This window comes from Podarcis erhardii, assembly GCF_964252035.2.
Source record: "Podarcis erhardii genome assembly, chromosome: 10".
NCBI lineage: Eukaryota > Metazoa > Chordata > Lepidosauria > Squamata > Lacertidae > Podarcis > Podarcis erhardii.
Genome location: NC_138500.1, coordinates 67,913,997 through 67,928,461, shown reverse-complemented (window position 1 = coordinate 67,928,461; position 14,465 = coordinate 67,913,997). Strand labels below are relative to the sequence as shown.

The following is a 14,465-nucleotide window of genomic DNA, read 5'->3' as shown; positions in this document are numbered from 1 at the left end:
GAGAGATTCAATTTGCCCTATCCCGTGTTGTCTTTCATCTGCAAACCCAGCTCAAATGATTTCATTTACCCATGTGTCACTCACGGGACATCTATTTGACAGGAAGAATGTGAGACTTGCTGCTTGCTGCTAAAATGATCCGTTGGTTGATTTTGCTTAATGAGATTTTAATTTGAAGATCACAGTATGCTTCATTTCACAGAAGGAGCTGAAAGTCATTTATTTATGCAGGACAGACACGCATACTTACACACCGCCTGTAACCCAAAGGTTTCCAGAGTGATGCACACCAGCATACAAAAGGTCAAACATAACTATTCACAGTAAATAAAAGCATTAAAAACAAACAAACACATTCGCCAACGTATTGACACTATAAAAGCAATTTATAATGCAAAACAGCACCTCAGCAGAAAGAGACATCAGTTCTTTAAATGCCCCCCCCCAAATCAGAAAGGAAAATGTCTCGATGTCAAAAAGCTGTTAATGTAAGGGAGAAGCATAGCTCTAATGGCAAAGAGATCCAGGGTGCCACAACAGAGAAGCCCCTGCTTCACATTATTGCACAGTGAACTGCAGTTGTCAGTTGAACGACAAGCATAGCTTCCACCCCCAGATCTTAAGGCACAGGTTGGTAGCTATGGGGAGAGGTGCTCTTTCACATGTTTGGGTCACAAATAATTTAGGATATATACTGTGTGCTTTTGAACTATGGTGCTGGAGGAGACTCTTGAGAGTCCCATGGACTGCAAGAAGATCAAACCGATCCATTCTTAAGGAATTCAGCCATGAGTGCTCACTGGAAGGACAGATCGTGAAGCTGAGGCTCCAAGACTTTGGCCACCTCATGAGAAAAGAAGACTCCCTGGAAAAGACCCTGATGTTGGGAAAGATGGAGGGCACAAGGAGAAGGGGACGACAGAGGACGAGATGGTTGGACAGTATTCTCAAAGCTACCAGCATGAGTTTGACCAAACTGCGGGAGGCAGTGGAAGACAGGAGTGCCTGGCGTGCTCTGGTCCATGGGGTCACAAAGAGTCGGACACGACTAAACGACTAAACAACAACAACAATATGACTTAGTCAGCACCTTAAACTGGGCTTGGGAGCCAACAGGCATCTAGAGCAGCTCTTGTAAGACTTGTGAAATATGACCCCATTTTGTAGTGCTAGTCAACACCTTGGCAGCTGCACTTTGTACCAGCTTCAGTTTTCAGACCTGTCTTCAAGGGCAGTCCCATGCTGAATGCACTGCAACAGACTAAACATGAGATTGCCAGAGTGTTTGCAACCATAGCCAGGCTGTCCTGGCTCAGTGGTTTAGACCACAGCGCCCCCCGCGTCCCATGACACCCTAAGCCATGAGCCTTCTCCTTTAGGGGCAGCCCAGCACCTCCAGAACAGGCTGCCAACCCAACTCTTGGATTGAGAACTGCCTACCACCAACAGGGCCTCCATTTTGAGTGGATTCATCTTCAGTTTCCTGACTCTCATTCAGCCACTTTTTGCCTCCAGATACTGTTCTAGCAACCTGAACAGCATCTCATGGGACTTTCTTTGGAACATTCATAATAGGATTATGCTGTTAAGTGATTATTAAATGACAGGCTTTTGAATTAGGAGATTCTTTTTGTATTCAATTATCTTGTTGTTGCGTTTACGCTTCTCGTACAGACCGGTTTGCTGCACATTTCATGAGTTCTCGGCGTTATTGAAACGATAACTTTACAAATGACTGTTTTTCAGACTGTGGAGGTCACTGAGGAATACCATGTTCTTTTCGGCTAAGCCTATTTGCAGTGCAGGCGGGAGTTTTCTGTTTGACACATAAGAACATAAAAGGTCATTCTGACATATGCTCGTTCTCTGGTATTTCCAAGCAGAAGTGGTATTTCTCTGGAGACTCCCGTGAGACAGGCAGCCCAGTTCCATCTCCTGCTGCTGCGATTCTGGAGCAAGCAGAAGATTGTGCCTCAGGGTGAAAGTGGCAACTTGAGCAAGTAGAGCAGAAGCTATCTAGCTCCCTCTCAGCACCCCTTCAATGGGATCTTACACAGCTGAATGCGTGATTTTACTATTCTCCAGAAGCTCTGGAGCCAAGTGAGGATTCCCAGGTATGATCCTCCCTCTATTGTGTGGGCAGGTAATCCCTCCCCTACCTGGCCTGGTCTCCTTGGCAACACTTCCCCCAGGTGGGATTGGACAACTGACTGAGGTAGGCGGAGACCTCCAGGTATCCCACCTGAGGGAAGGCAAAGCCAAGCCTATGCTGATGGAGCCGCTCCAGATCTAGGGGCTGCGCGCGTCCACGCAAAGGGTGCCCCCCGTTTTAAGCGGGGAGCGGTCATTCTGCTGGGAGCCGCCCAGAGTGGCTGGGGAAACCCAGCCAGATGGGTGGGGTATAAATAATAAAATTATGATTATTATAGTTGTAAGATGGAAAGAAGCAAGAGGGGCTACCGATTGGTTTGGTTTCACACTGCAGGGCAGACAAAAATGTGTTTACCTCACAGCAATGCTATGGAATGGATAATTATTATAATGTTGATTTTCACAAACAAGATCGGGGCGGGGGGCGAAAGTGGTTGAATGGTGGGTGGAAAACAGATTTGAAATTTACGGCATGTTGTTCATTGAAAGAAGACTACATGAAAATCATGTACCGGTAGTATTTAACCCTGGTCAAATTAGCAAAGATGTATAGAACGAGCTCAAATACTTGCTGGAAATGTAAAGAAAAAGAAGGTACTGTGGTGGGATAGTGTGCTGCTTGTGCGTAAAAGCTTGATCCCTCTGGGGTTTGGCTGGTCATCCAAACCGATGCACTAACGGAGCCCCCAAAGCATGACTCCGTCAGTCGCTGGTAGAATCTGACAGTGGGCGTCTACGGAATTTACGCCAACATAAAAGCTCTTTGACAGACATGCGCTTTCGAGACTCTCTGCGTGACAGTTTCCGGCGAAGGGTGGGCGTTCCCAACGGGGGTCCCGTTACCTCTCCACTACTCTCACTGGAAGCATCCCAGAGCCTCCCCTCCGCTGTGACTCCTGCACTCCCCCTGCTGGTTCCCTCTTCTACTGCAGATTCTCTCCTATTCTCCTGTAGCCTGTCCACTACCTGTCTCTCCGATGGCAGTTCCCTGACATCCACCTCCCCCCCAGGGCCCCCTTCACCCCCTCCCGCCTCCTCTCCCACTGGCGGTGAGGGCGGAAAGCCCCTGAAGGAACTCTCCTCGTCGTCCGAGGATTCTAACACTTCCAGCCACGGCGTACCGTCTCTCTCCCCGTCTTCCTCTTCTTCGTCGGAGTCGGCTTCTTCACCCACCCCTGACTCTGGGAACCCTTCAAACTCTCCTTCCTCATCGGTGGTCCCAAAGTGTTCCCTTCTAAATCGAGCCACGGGTTGCTGTTTTCTTGGGAAACGCTGATGAAATGTTTCTATTAAAACCTCGTCATTGACTACCTCTGCTGGTACCCAAGTGTTTTCCGACTCTGCTTCCCCCTCCCATTCTACCAGATATTCCACCTGATTCCCCTTCCACCTGGAATCAATGATTCCTGCCACGTTCATGTCGCGCTCTCTCTCTTCTATCACGGGCGTTTGGGTGGCCTCTCTCTCACGCTCCCCCCACTCGCGTCCCTCTCGGTACGGCGACAGTAATGACCTGTGAAATACTGGGTGTAATTTCATGTGACTGGGCAGCCTGAGTTTGAATGCCACTGGGTTGACCTGCTGTATGACCTCAAAGGGTCCCAATCTTTTGGGCCTCAATTTCTTACTCCCGCCCTTGAACGGTAGCCCTTGGGTGGACAACCACACCCGGTCCCCCACCCTTATAGTTTCACCTTCCCTCCTATTTCTGTCTGCTTGCTTCTTATATTCTTCCTTGGCTTTCTCTAAGTTAAGTTGAAGCTGACGGTGGATCGCCTCCATCTCTTCAAAAAAATATTCCGCCGCCGGCACGCTCCACCTCTCCCCTCCCTCTCCTGGGAATGCCCGGGGGTGACACCCATAATTTGCCAGGAAGGGACTCATCCCTGTGGACACGTTCTCCGCGTTGTTGTAGGCAAATTCTGCTAGAGGTAACTTATCCACCCAATCATTTTCTCTGTCTTTTACATAACACCTCAGGTATTGTTGTAAAACCCCATTTGCCCTTTCCGCTTGCCCATTGGTTTCTGGGTGCCGGGCAGTTGAGAAATTGAGTTCTACGTGCAGTAAGCTCATAAGTTTCCTCCAGAACCTGGAAGTAAATTGTTTCCCTCTGTCGCTGACCACCCTCAAGGGGGCGCCATGCAACTTGAAAATATGTTCTACAAACAACTTGGCGGTTTCCTCCGCTGTGACTGCATGTGAACAAGCTATAAAATGACACATCTTGGTTAATTGATCTACCACCACCATGACAGCTGTTTTGCCTTTGGATTTTGGCAGATCCGTCATAAAATCTATGGATACTGCCTCCCATGGCCTTTCGGGCGTGGGTAAGGGTTGTAATAGCCCCGCTGGCGCCACCCTCTCTCCTTTCGCTCGCTGGCACCTGTCGCAACCCCTGACATATTCCCGTACGTCCTCCCTCACCTTGGGCCACCAAAACTCCCTGGTAACCAACCACATGGTTTTGTGCTGTCCAAAATGTCCCGCTGTGGGGCTGTCATGCAACTGCTTGAGTACTCTGCCCCTCAGTTCCCCGTCGGGTATGTACAGTGCCCCTTTGTAATACAACGCCCCGTTCTTTTCTTCGAACCCCCCTGTGTTCTCCTCTGTCCTCCGGAGCTCTCTGAGTTTCTCTTGGGCGTATTCATCGTTCTCCGTACCCTCTATCAGTTCCCTCTGCCCCACCAATGCCGCCCCACACACCCAGCGGTCTTCAGGGATTACATGCCTTGCCTCAGGCGCTCCCTCCCCCTCTAAGTACTCAGGTTTCCTGGAAAGAGCGTCCGCCCTCACGTTCTCGGAGCCGGGCACGTAACGAATCTCAAAGTGGAATTTGGAGAACTCCTGGGCCCATCTCACTTGTCTCTGGTTCAGCACTCGGGCTGTTCTCCAGTATTCCAGATTTTTGTGGTCAGTTCGGACTTGAACCTTGTGCTGCGCCCCAATCAGCAAGTGCCGCCATTTCCGGAATGCTTCATGAATGGCGAGCAGTTCTCGGTCGTACACTGTGTAGTTCCTCTCTGATTTGTTCAACTTCCGCGAGAAGAATGCACACGGTCTCCATTCAGACGTATCTTTTCCCGGCTGGAGAAGAACGGCCCCCACCGCTCGGTCTGACGCGTCAGTCTCCACTCTCATTGGTTGTTGTAGATCCACGTGCAAGAGTTGCTCTTCCGACGCAAACGCCTGCTTTAAGCGTTCGAACGCTTGTTGCGCTTCTCCCGTCCAAACAAATTTCTTTTTGCTACTAAGACAATCCGTGATGGGCGCTGTTAAATGGGCAAAGTTTTTGATGAACTTCCTATAGAAGTTTCCGAAGCCCAGGAACCTTTGCACGTCCTTCTTGGTCTTTGGTGTTTTCCATTCCAGTACCGCTTGAACCTTGCTGGGATCCATGGCCAATCCCTTGTCAGACAACCGGTACCCCAGGAATTCCACCTCCTTGGTATGAAACTGACACTTCTCCAGTTTCACCCACAGCCGGTTTTCTCGCAGCTTGCTCAGTACCTCTCTTACATCTCGCACATGCTGCTCCTCATTGTCTGAGTACACCAGAACGTCATCTAAGAACGCTACGCAGTTCTTGTAGAGCAGTGGCCCCAGGACGTGATTCATGAATGATTGAAAACAGGCGGAGCCCCCTTGTAATCCGAAAGGCATAACGGTGTACTCAAAGGCCCCCAAGGGGGTGAACATAGTGGTCTTCCACTCATCCCCCTTTCTCACACGTATCAAGTTATATGCCCCCCTAAGGTCCAGCTTGGTAAAAATTTTCCCTTTTCTCACCCGTGTTAGAATGTCATCAATTCTGGGCATAGGGAAAGTCACTGGTTCTGACACTGCATTTAGGGCCCTGAAATCACATACAAGCCTGGGCTTGCCTGTGTTTTTTTTGTCCACAAAGAACACTGGGCTGCCCCCCACCGCTCGTGACTCTCTGATGAAACCTCGCTTGAGATTCTTGTCAATGAACTCCCTTAACTCCTGCATCTCACTGTCTGACATTGCATACAGCTTGCCCACTGGCAATTGTGCTCCTGGGAGTAAGGTAATTTGACAATCAAAGGGTCTGTGCGGGGGCAGTTTATCTGCTTCTTTTTCGCTGAATACGTCAAGCAAGTCAGCGTATTGTGGTGGCACCCTCCCTTTGTCCATCACTTCCATCCCTGCTAGAGTGCCCCTGGCGCCTGCCTGAGCCTCTCCCTCCTTGCAGTGTTCTAGGCAATGTGCTGATCCAAAGGAAACCACTCTCTGATGCCAGCCTACTAGCGGATCGTGTAGCGCCAGCCAGCTCATACCCAAGATAATAGGAGCTCCTCCCAAGGTGGCTACGTTAAACGCTATCAGTTCGGTGTGTCGTGCCACCCTCATTATCATTGGTACAGTCTGTTGGCTCACTTCTCCTCCCAACAGCTCCCTCCCATCAATCGTGGTAACCTGCAAAGGCTTACTCAATGGGATAGTCTGTATTTGGTGTGCAGCTGCAAACTCTTTGCTCATGAAATTACATGAGCTACCTGAATCCAATAGCGCCTTTATCTTCAGTGGGTGTCCGTTTGCCAGTTCCAGCAACACCTCTATCACAAGCGCTGGTCTTGGAGGTTCCGGCGTGGGCACATTCATTACTCCCTGGCCTGGCTGCTGTGCCCTGATGTTGGCAACCAGGCGTTGGCTTTTACTGGCTCCGTGATTTCTTCTTCCTCCTTCCCCCCAACAGTTCCCGCCATCCCTTGCCATTCCTTCCTTTGCGGACAGACTCTGGCAAAGTGACCTGGCTGTTGGCAGAGATAGCATCTCTTGCCGCTCTTTCCCTCCTTCTTCCGCCCTTCACTGGTGTTTGAAACTGCGCGCGCGCGCGCTGTTCCAAGTTCCATCGGCTCTGCTGGCGGGAAAGGCTGCTCCGGAATCTCTGGAATGCGGAAGTCCTTCCAACGTTCCCCCTTTCCTTCCCGCTTTTCCATAGCTCTAGCTTCCTGGCGTGCCCCAATGGACAGCGCTGATTTAGTCAGCTGATCCATAGACTCCGCCCTAGGCGCCCGGGAAAGTTCATCTTTCACTGCCGGAGAGAGACCTTCTTCAAACAGCATTTGAATAGGTTCACTAGCAAGGTCCCACCCAAGTCTATGAATCAGCATGGTGAACTCAGTCCAGTACTCACGTACAGATCGGCTCCCCTGTTTACACGCCATTAACTGCCTGCGCACCACTCCCTGCTCGATCTCGCTGGAAAACATCAAGTCCATGGCGCGGAAAAACTTCATTGTGTCCTTTAAGATTTCATTATTGGCTGCCATCAGGGGCCGAACCCAGTCCCTCGCCCCTCCCTCTAGATGGCCAATCACGTACGCCACTCTAGAGTTCTCGTCGGGGAAGTCATCAAACAGTAGATTGAGTGCATATTGCATCTCTGTCCTAAAGGCTTGATAGTTCCGGGGATCCCCCCCAAATTTCTGCACCAGTCCAGGCACCCGTCTGGCAAGTGGGGTGGTCTTCCCCTTATCTGCATCTTGAGCCCTCCTCTCCTCGAGCCTCGCCGTTTGCAGTGCCAGCTGGACCTCCAACGCCCTGTACCTTTGTTCCAGGCTTGGATCTGCGCCAGCTCCCGCTCCTGCTCCTCCGGTTCCGGATGGTTCGCTCATGATGCCTTCTGCTTGCACAAGCTGCTTTCAAAGACTGTCAGATTGCTGTGGTGGGATAGTGTGCTGCTTGTGCGTAAAAGCTTGATCCCTCTGGGGTTTGGCTGGTCATCCAAACCGATGCACTAACGGAGCCCCCAAAGCATGACTCCGTCAGTCGCTGGTAGAATCTGACAGTGGGCGTCTACGGAATTTACGCCAACATAAAAGCTCTTTGACAGACATGCGCTTTCGAGACTCTCTGCGTGACAGTTTCCGGCGAAGGGTGGGCGTTCCCAACGGGGGTCCCGTTACCTCTCCACTACTCTCACTGGAAGCATCCCAGAGCCTCCCCTCCGCTGTGACTCCTGCACTCCCCCTGCTGGTTCCCTCTTCTACTGCAGATTCTCTCCTATTCTCCTGTAGCCTGTCCACTACCTGTCTCTCCGATGGCAGTTCCCTGACAGGTACCTTTTACCATATGTGGTGGACGTGTAATTAAAAATTTCTGGGGAATGATATATAATGAAATGAAAAAAATACTTAAAATAACTTTTGTTTAAAAAACCAGAAGCTTTCTTATTAGGGATTATAGGTACTGAGATTCCAAAGAACCAGAAAAGACTGTTCATGTATGTGACGACAGCCGCACAGGTACTTTTAGCCCAGAGATGGAAGGAAGAGAAAACCCCGACCAGAGAAGAATGGCAAACCAAGTTGATGGACTATGCCAAAATGGAAAAATTAACTGGGAAGCTCAGAAATGAAGGCAAGAACTTTAAAAAAAGAATGGGGAAAGTTTATAATTTATATACAAGATCATTGTAAGCAAGTTTAAACATTGGCAGGATTTTAACCACACTTGTAATGTAACGGAATGTATGGATAATTTAGAAAGACAAAAAATTGGAGAAGTATTGATATGCAGTTGAAAATATTATCAATACGACCCGTGGAAGGGATGGATGGAAGTTAGGAGATTCAGAGTAATCTCAATATTTGGATTCTGAATTGGTTTTTGGTGTATGTTTATATTTTTGAAAATCAAATAACAATTTATTTATTTTTTAAGTGGTTGAATGGTAGCATATGGCTGCCATGAACTTTTATTGTGTCAAAAATAAGGCAATTTCCTATAAACATATTCTCTCTCTTCGCTCATGCATTCATACACCATTGGTTTAACTGCTGATGCCACGTCCCACACTTGGTTTAACCAGCCCATTATTGATGGGGTATATTTTAAAGAGGTATTTTTGCACCGATCTTACATAGGTGGCACTGAGCCTAATTGTGTGTCATCAAAACCAAGGAAGGTGGAGAAATGTCTTGTTATGGCCCTAACTACTGAACCTAGCAAGGCCTTCTTTACTCATCCTGCTTGTTCCTGTGACTTGCTGAATCCCATAAAAATCTCCTTCATTGCATGCTTTAATTCCCAGGGACAGATCACCTGAGAAAAGGACACTGTTAGTCCAATCCTGTGCATTCTTACTCCCAGGTAAGTGGATATTGTTAAATTGTGGGTGAACATATCAGACGACACAGCGATTCTTCAAACAGCTCTTCATAGAATCATAGAATCATAGAGTTGGAAGAGACCACAAGGGCCATCGAGTCCAACCCCCTGCCAAGCAGGAAACACCATCAGAGCACTCCTGACATATGGTTGTCAAGCCTCTGCTTAAAGACCTCCAAAGAAGGAGACTCCACCACAGCTCTTGTTTATTCACAGGCCAGAACAGAACTGAGCTGAAGGATTCAGCCAACCTGCTTATATATAACTCAACTACAAGGCAACAGTAACAATTTTCTGTAACTATCCAATCACTAGGGACGCGGGTGGCGCTGTGGGTTAAACCACAGACCCTAGGACTTGCTGATCAGAAGGTCGGCAGTTCCAATCCCTGCGACGGGGTGAGCTCCTGTTGCTCGGTCCTAGCTCCTGCCAACCTAGCAGTTCAAAAGCACATCAAAGTGCAAGTAGATAAATAGGTACCGCTCCGGTGGGAAGGTAGACGATGTTTCCGTGCGCTGCTCTGGTTCGCCAGAAGCGGCTTAGTCATGCTGGCCACATGATCTGGAAGCTGTACGCCGGCTCTCTCGGCCAATGAAGTGAGATTAGCGCCTCAACCCCAGAGTCGGTCACGACTGGACCTAATGGTCAGGGGTCTCTTTACCTTTACCTTATCCAATCACTGAACGTCAATTTCAATTCCTTATTTGCATATGTGGACCTGAGTGAAAACTATCTACAGTATCCCCCTGCTGGCCCAGGGTGAGAACTTCAGTACGTAACAGATATAGGATTGCAGCCTCTAGACAGGCAGAACTTGTCATTCATTCATTCATTTGATGGCACTGCTCTTATGCCTTCAACAGTATCCTACACAAATATAAACTAGGACAAACTTTTCCCACTTCTTTCATCTGTGTCAGGAAAAGCTTTACCAGTTTGTTTCAGGCTACTGCAAAAAGTACAGTGGATGGGCCAGTAAAAATGGGGTGTCCACGTAAATTAGAGTGCCGTTCTACTATGTTATTGTCATGATATAAACTTTTTTAAAAAAAAATCTTCAGTTTTGACTTTTTATTTCCCTTTCCATTCTTTCCATCAGATACAGTTTGCTAAGAAGAAAAACCGCAACCCAATCAGAATGTGCTCAAAACCTAGAATCCAACAAAATAATTCTTTCTAGAAATACAGGGCTAGGTTTGTATCACACCACAGGGAAGAATGGCTTTCCCCCCCTTCTCCTTGAAGGCTGGTCGAGAAGCAATGTGCTAAAAGGTTTCCTTTGAAAAGTCAGTGTTCCATCAAATTCTATTATGCAGATTTGTGTTATCCTTTATCACAATAATCATCACAATAATCCATGGCTCTGAAATGCAATCCCCTCTGTTTTCCACATGTACAGACGAAAAGCTTTTTCATATTTATTACTTTATTATTTTAGAGATGTTAAGTATAATAACAGCAATAAATTGTTTGCTAATCCTGTGGTGCCAGCTGAATAGAATAAACATTACTATTTTTACCTTCGTAGGAAAGACATGCTTTAATCCTTTTGAAAGACTGTGCTTAAAAAAAAAAAAAGGAACTAGAATTTTTGGAATAGAGGCAGAGGGCCTTCCGGAGATTAAAATAATGGTCTCTCAGCGCTAGATAACAAAAATATCGGAAATTAAAAATGAGCAATGATATACCCTGTGATCTTCAGCAATACTAACTCATAAACAAAGGATTAAAGAACTAACAGAAACACTGAGAATCTAAATTGTTTCATGGGATCTACTTTAGATTAATTTCTTACGGTCTTTCTAAGTCAATGATGCTGCTATAATGATCGCTGATGGACTATTTCTTCACAAGTGGGGGAAAAAACCCTTGTAAGTATCTGCTTTTTTATTGGTTGAAATGCTAAAGAGTAATAGACAAAAACCACATGGACATTTTTGAATTATGGTGCTGGAGGAGACTCTTGAGAGTCCCATGGACTGCAACCTATTCATTCTGAAGGAAATCAGCCCTGAGTGCTCACTGGAAGGACAGATCCTGAAGCTGAGGCTCCAATACTTTGGCCACCTCATGAGAAGAGAAGACTCCCTGGAAAAGACCCTGATGCTGGGAAAGATGGAGGGCACAAGGAGAAGGGGACAACAGAAGAGGATGAGATGGTTGGACAGTGTTCTCGAAGCTACGAACATGAGTTTGACCAAACTGAGGGAGGCAGTGGAAGACAGGAGTGCCTAGTGTGCTCTGGTCCAGGGGGTCATGAAGAGTCGGACATGACTAAACGACTAAACAACAACATGGTCACATTGCTTCTGGAGACATTTGCCCTCCATAAAAACCTCCAATCCAGAGAAGAGCTTTGCAGATAAAACTGTCACAGATTATGTTGTTTCCTTCCCTACTGCAAGGAACCAATTAGCACCATTTATTTGCTTATTTATTTTCTGCCATTTATATCTGATCTTTCTTCCATCATCGAACCCAAGGCGACATACATGTGGTTTCCAGGAAAGACATCTATACATCTGTGCATTAACCAGAACTGCCTAGCTTCAGCAAGAAGGTGGCCTCATGTACCTTGAGACCATATTCTTGGCCAACACATCCAGCACAACCAAGACGCCATTACAGTTGTATCCATTGATCCAGTGGAGGATGAATGGAGAAGAAAATTAAGTAAGGAATTGTTATGTACTGAGTTGAATAGGATCCAAAATACAGCAGTCTGATTGGTCCTAGAACAATAGGATCCAGAATGCAGCAGTCTGATTGGTCCTAGAACAATAGGATCCAAAATGCAGCAGTCTGATTGGTCCTAGAACAATAGGATTCAGAATGCAGCAGTCTGATTGGTCCTAGAACAATAGGATTAAGAATGCAGCAGTCTGATTGGTCCTAGAACAATAGGATTCAGAATGCAGCAGTCTGATTGGTCCTAGAACAATGCAGCAGTATTATTGGTCTACAGAAGCCACCCAATCCAGCTCCAGATGGAAGTGAATCCACAACCTGATTGGCCTACAGGAGAAATTTGGAATTAGCCAATCATGTGCAGCCCATTGTGTAAATAATGTATATAAAGCAGATACTTTGGGGAAACTTTCATTCCTCCTCACCATTATTCCCTATGAGCTGAATAAAGAGCATGAAATCCACTCTCGAGTATATTTCAGGAATGCCTGCATTTATCTTTCTTTTGTGATCTACTTCAGTGACTGCAGCATGCTTGCTTGGCTAAGGCAACCTTGACTAAAGAGCCTTTACTGTCATTGGAATTGCTTCCGCAATGAGCTTTGTTGTTGTTTTTTAATTGGCTTTTGAAAGTATGTCTGCCTATTAGTCCTCCTCCTAATTAGCAACTAATTGGGGCACTAATTGTGAAGTATAAAATCATTACTGTTAGTTGTTTAGCAGAAACTTGAAAGCTTGCATATTTTAAAAGGAATCATTTTTACCTGTTTAGAAACTTGAGGGTGCAGCTGCAAGAAAATCGTCTTCTCTGAGATAAGTCGTTGCTGTTATTGCATTACAGTGGCACTCACTTGCCCAGTTAAGTTCCTCCCAAACTCTCCTCCCCGTGTAAAATTGGACACAAGAACTGGTTAAGAGACAGGTAGCAAATCTCACAGTCAGTGAGCATCATCTTCCAAGCCATCATCTTGATTTTAGAGACCGCTATCAAATCTAGTGGTGGGGGAATCTGTTTTGCTATAATTGTGCTATCTAACATGTGTCAAAAGTCTACTGGATGGAACCCAAGACCCTTTGACTTTGGGAATCAAGACGCATGGGGATTTCTCTCTCTTAAGTCTTGGAATTTAAAGACTTTTATTAAGATATTCGCATGCACGGTTCTACATTTATCTTAATCATTGTAAGCTAATCAAATGAATGAAGGTAGCCTTGACATATGCAGCTATAAGACTAATTTTGGGGGATATGGCTATTAGTGACTACTAGCCATGATGGAGGCAGTGTGCCTCTGAATACCATTTGCTGGGAATCACAAGGGAAGAATGCTGTTTTTGCGTGTCGATGTCCCCAAGCCACCCCCCTAAATGAATCACAATTCACCAAGGATTTTTATTTAAGGTTTTTGGCATAATTTTGGCCACAACTTTATTAAAATACATAATGTGAGTGGTTGCTTAGGCATTGGTTAAGACTACCTGTCCCTTCCCCGGGACAGAACTGACTTCCGGATTCCAGTGAAAGTCAGTAAAGGAAAACAATATTGGGGAGAGAATGGGGCTGGGCACCATAGTGTCACCCCTCCCTGCATGCTCCCAGGGGCTTGTACGACCCTAGCTCCTTGCCGGGGATACTGACAAATGTATGGCAAACCCCTGGATTCCTTTAACGGAATTCCCTTGCAGCAGCATTGGAGGGGCAGGCACAGCCAACCCTTACCCCTCCACCAACCAAATTTTAACCAATGCCTAACCGCAACCTTACAAGTTGTGACAATTTGCTACGCAGTAGGCAAAAACCAAATGGCACCAGCCAATCTGCCAAATGGACAAAATTCCTACCAGGCCCCTGCCCCAAAAGCAGATGACCCCATGACAGGCATAGCAAGGTCAAACGCAACAGCCCTAAATTAGGGAGGGCGGGCGGGCGATCCGATGCACGCAGCAAAGGAGACTGAAAAAAGCTGTGTGCCAAGAATATATAACCTTTGTGCCAACCCTCTAAATGATAACATCAAAATCTCCCCAACAACCCAACTTGGCCCAATCAGTTATGGCCATCTAAACGGTTCCACCCAGAAACATAGAGGGGGTGTCTTGCTAGACCCCCACTGCAACACGTGCTCTCCATGAAGGAGAACACGCTTTCCCTAGTACTACTTTTGAGCTTCCCGTAGGTATCTGGTTGTAAAAACAGGATGCTGGACTAGTTGGACCATTAGCCAGATACATCAGGTTCTTCTTATGTTCTTAAACATCTACCATGATAGGTTCTAAAGTGTAGGTGGGTTCCCACGAGGCAAGACACAGTGATAACAGCAAGAACCTTTATTGAGCTAACAGAACTAGACAACAGGGGCAAAGCAATTGCTTATATACATTTCTGAAGGCCTGAGCCACTCCCACTCCCAATGTGATTGGCTATCTAAACTTCCAAGCTGCGTTGCAGAGTTTTGAGAAATTAAAAGATAAAGTGCGAGATTGGCT

At 46.8% G+C, this 14,465-nt stretch overlaps 1 long non-coding RNA gene across 1 annotated transcript; it reads left to right on the top strand.

The window, feature by feature from the left end:
* Positions 1–8,952: 8,952 nt before the first annotated feature.
* Positions 8,953–10,694, top strand: LOC309351077. Its single transcript, XR_014160686.1, has 3 exons — positions 8,953–9,273; positions 9,508–9,587; positions 10,391–10,694. It is a non-coding gene; the product is annotated as an uncharacterized lncRNA (long non-coding RNA).
* Positions 10,695–14,465: the final 3,771 nt, after the last annotated feature.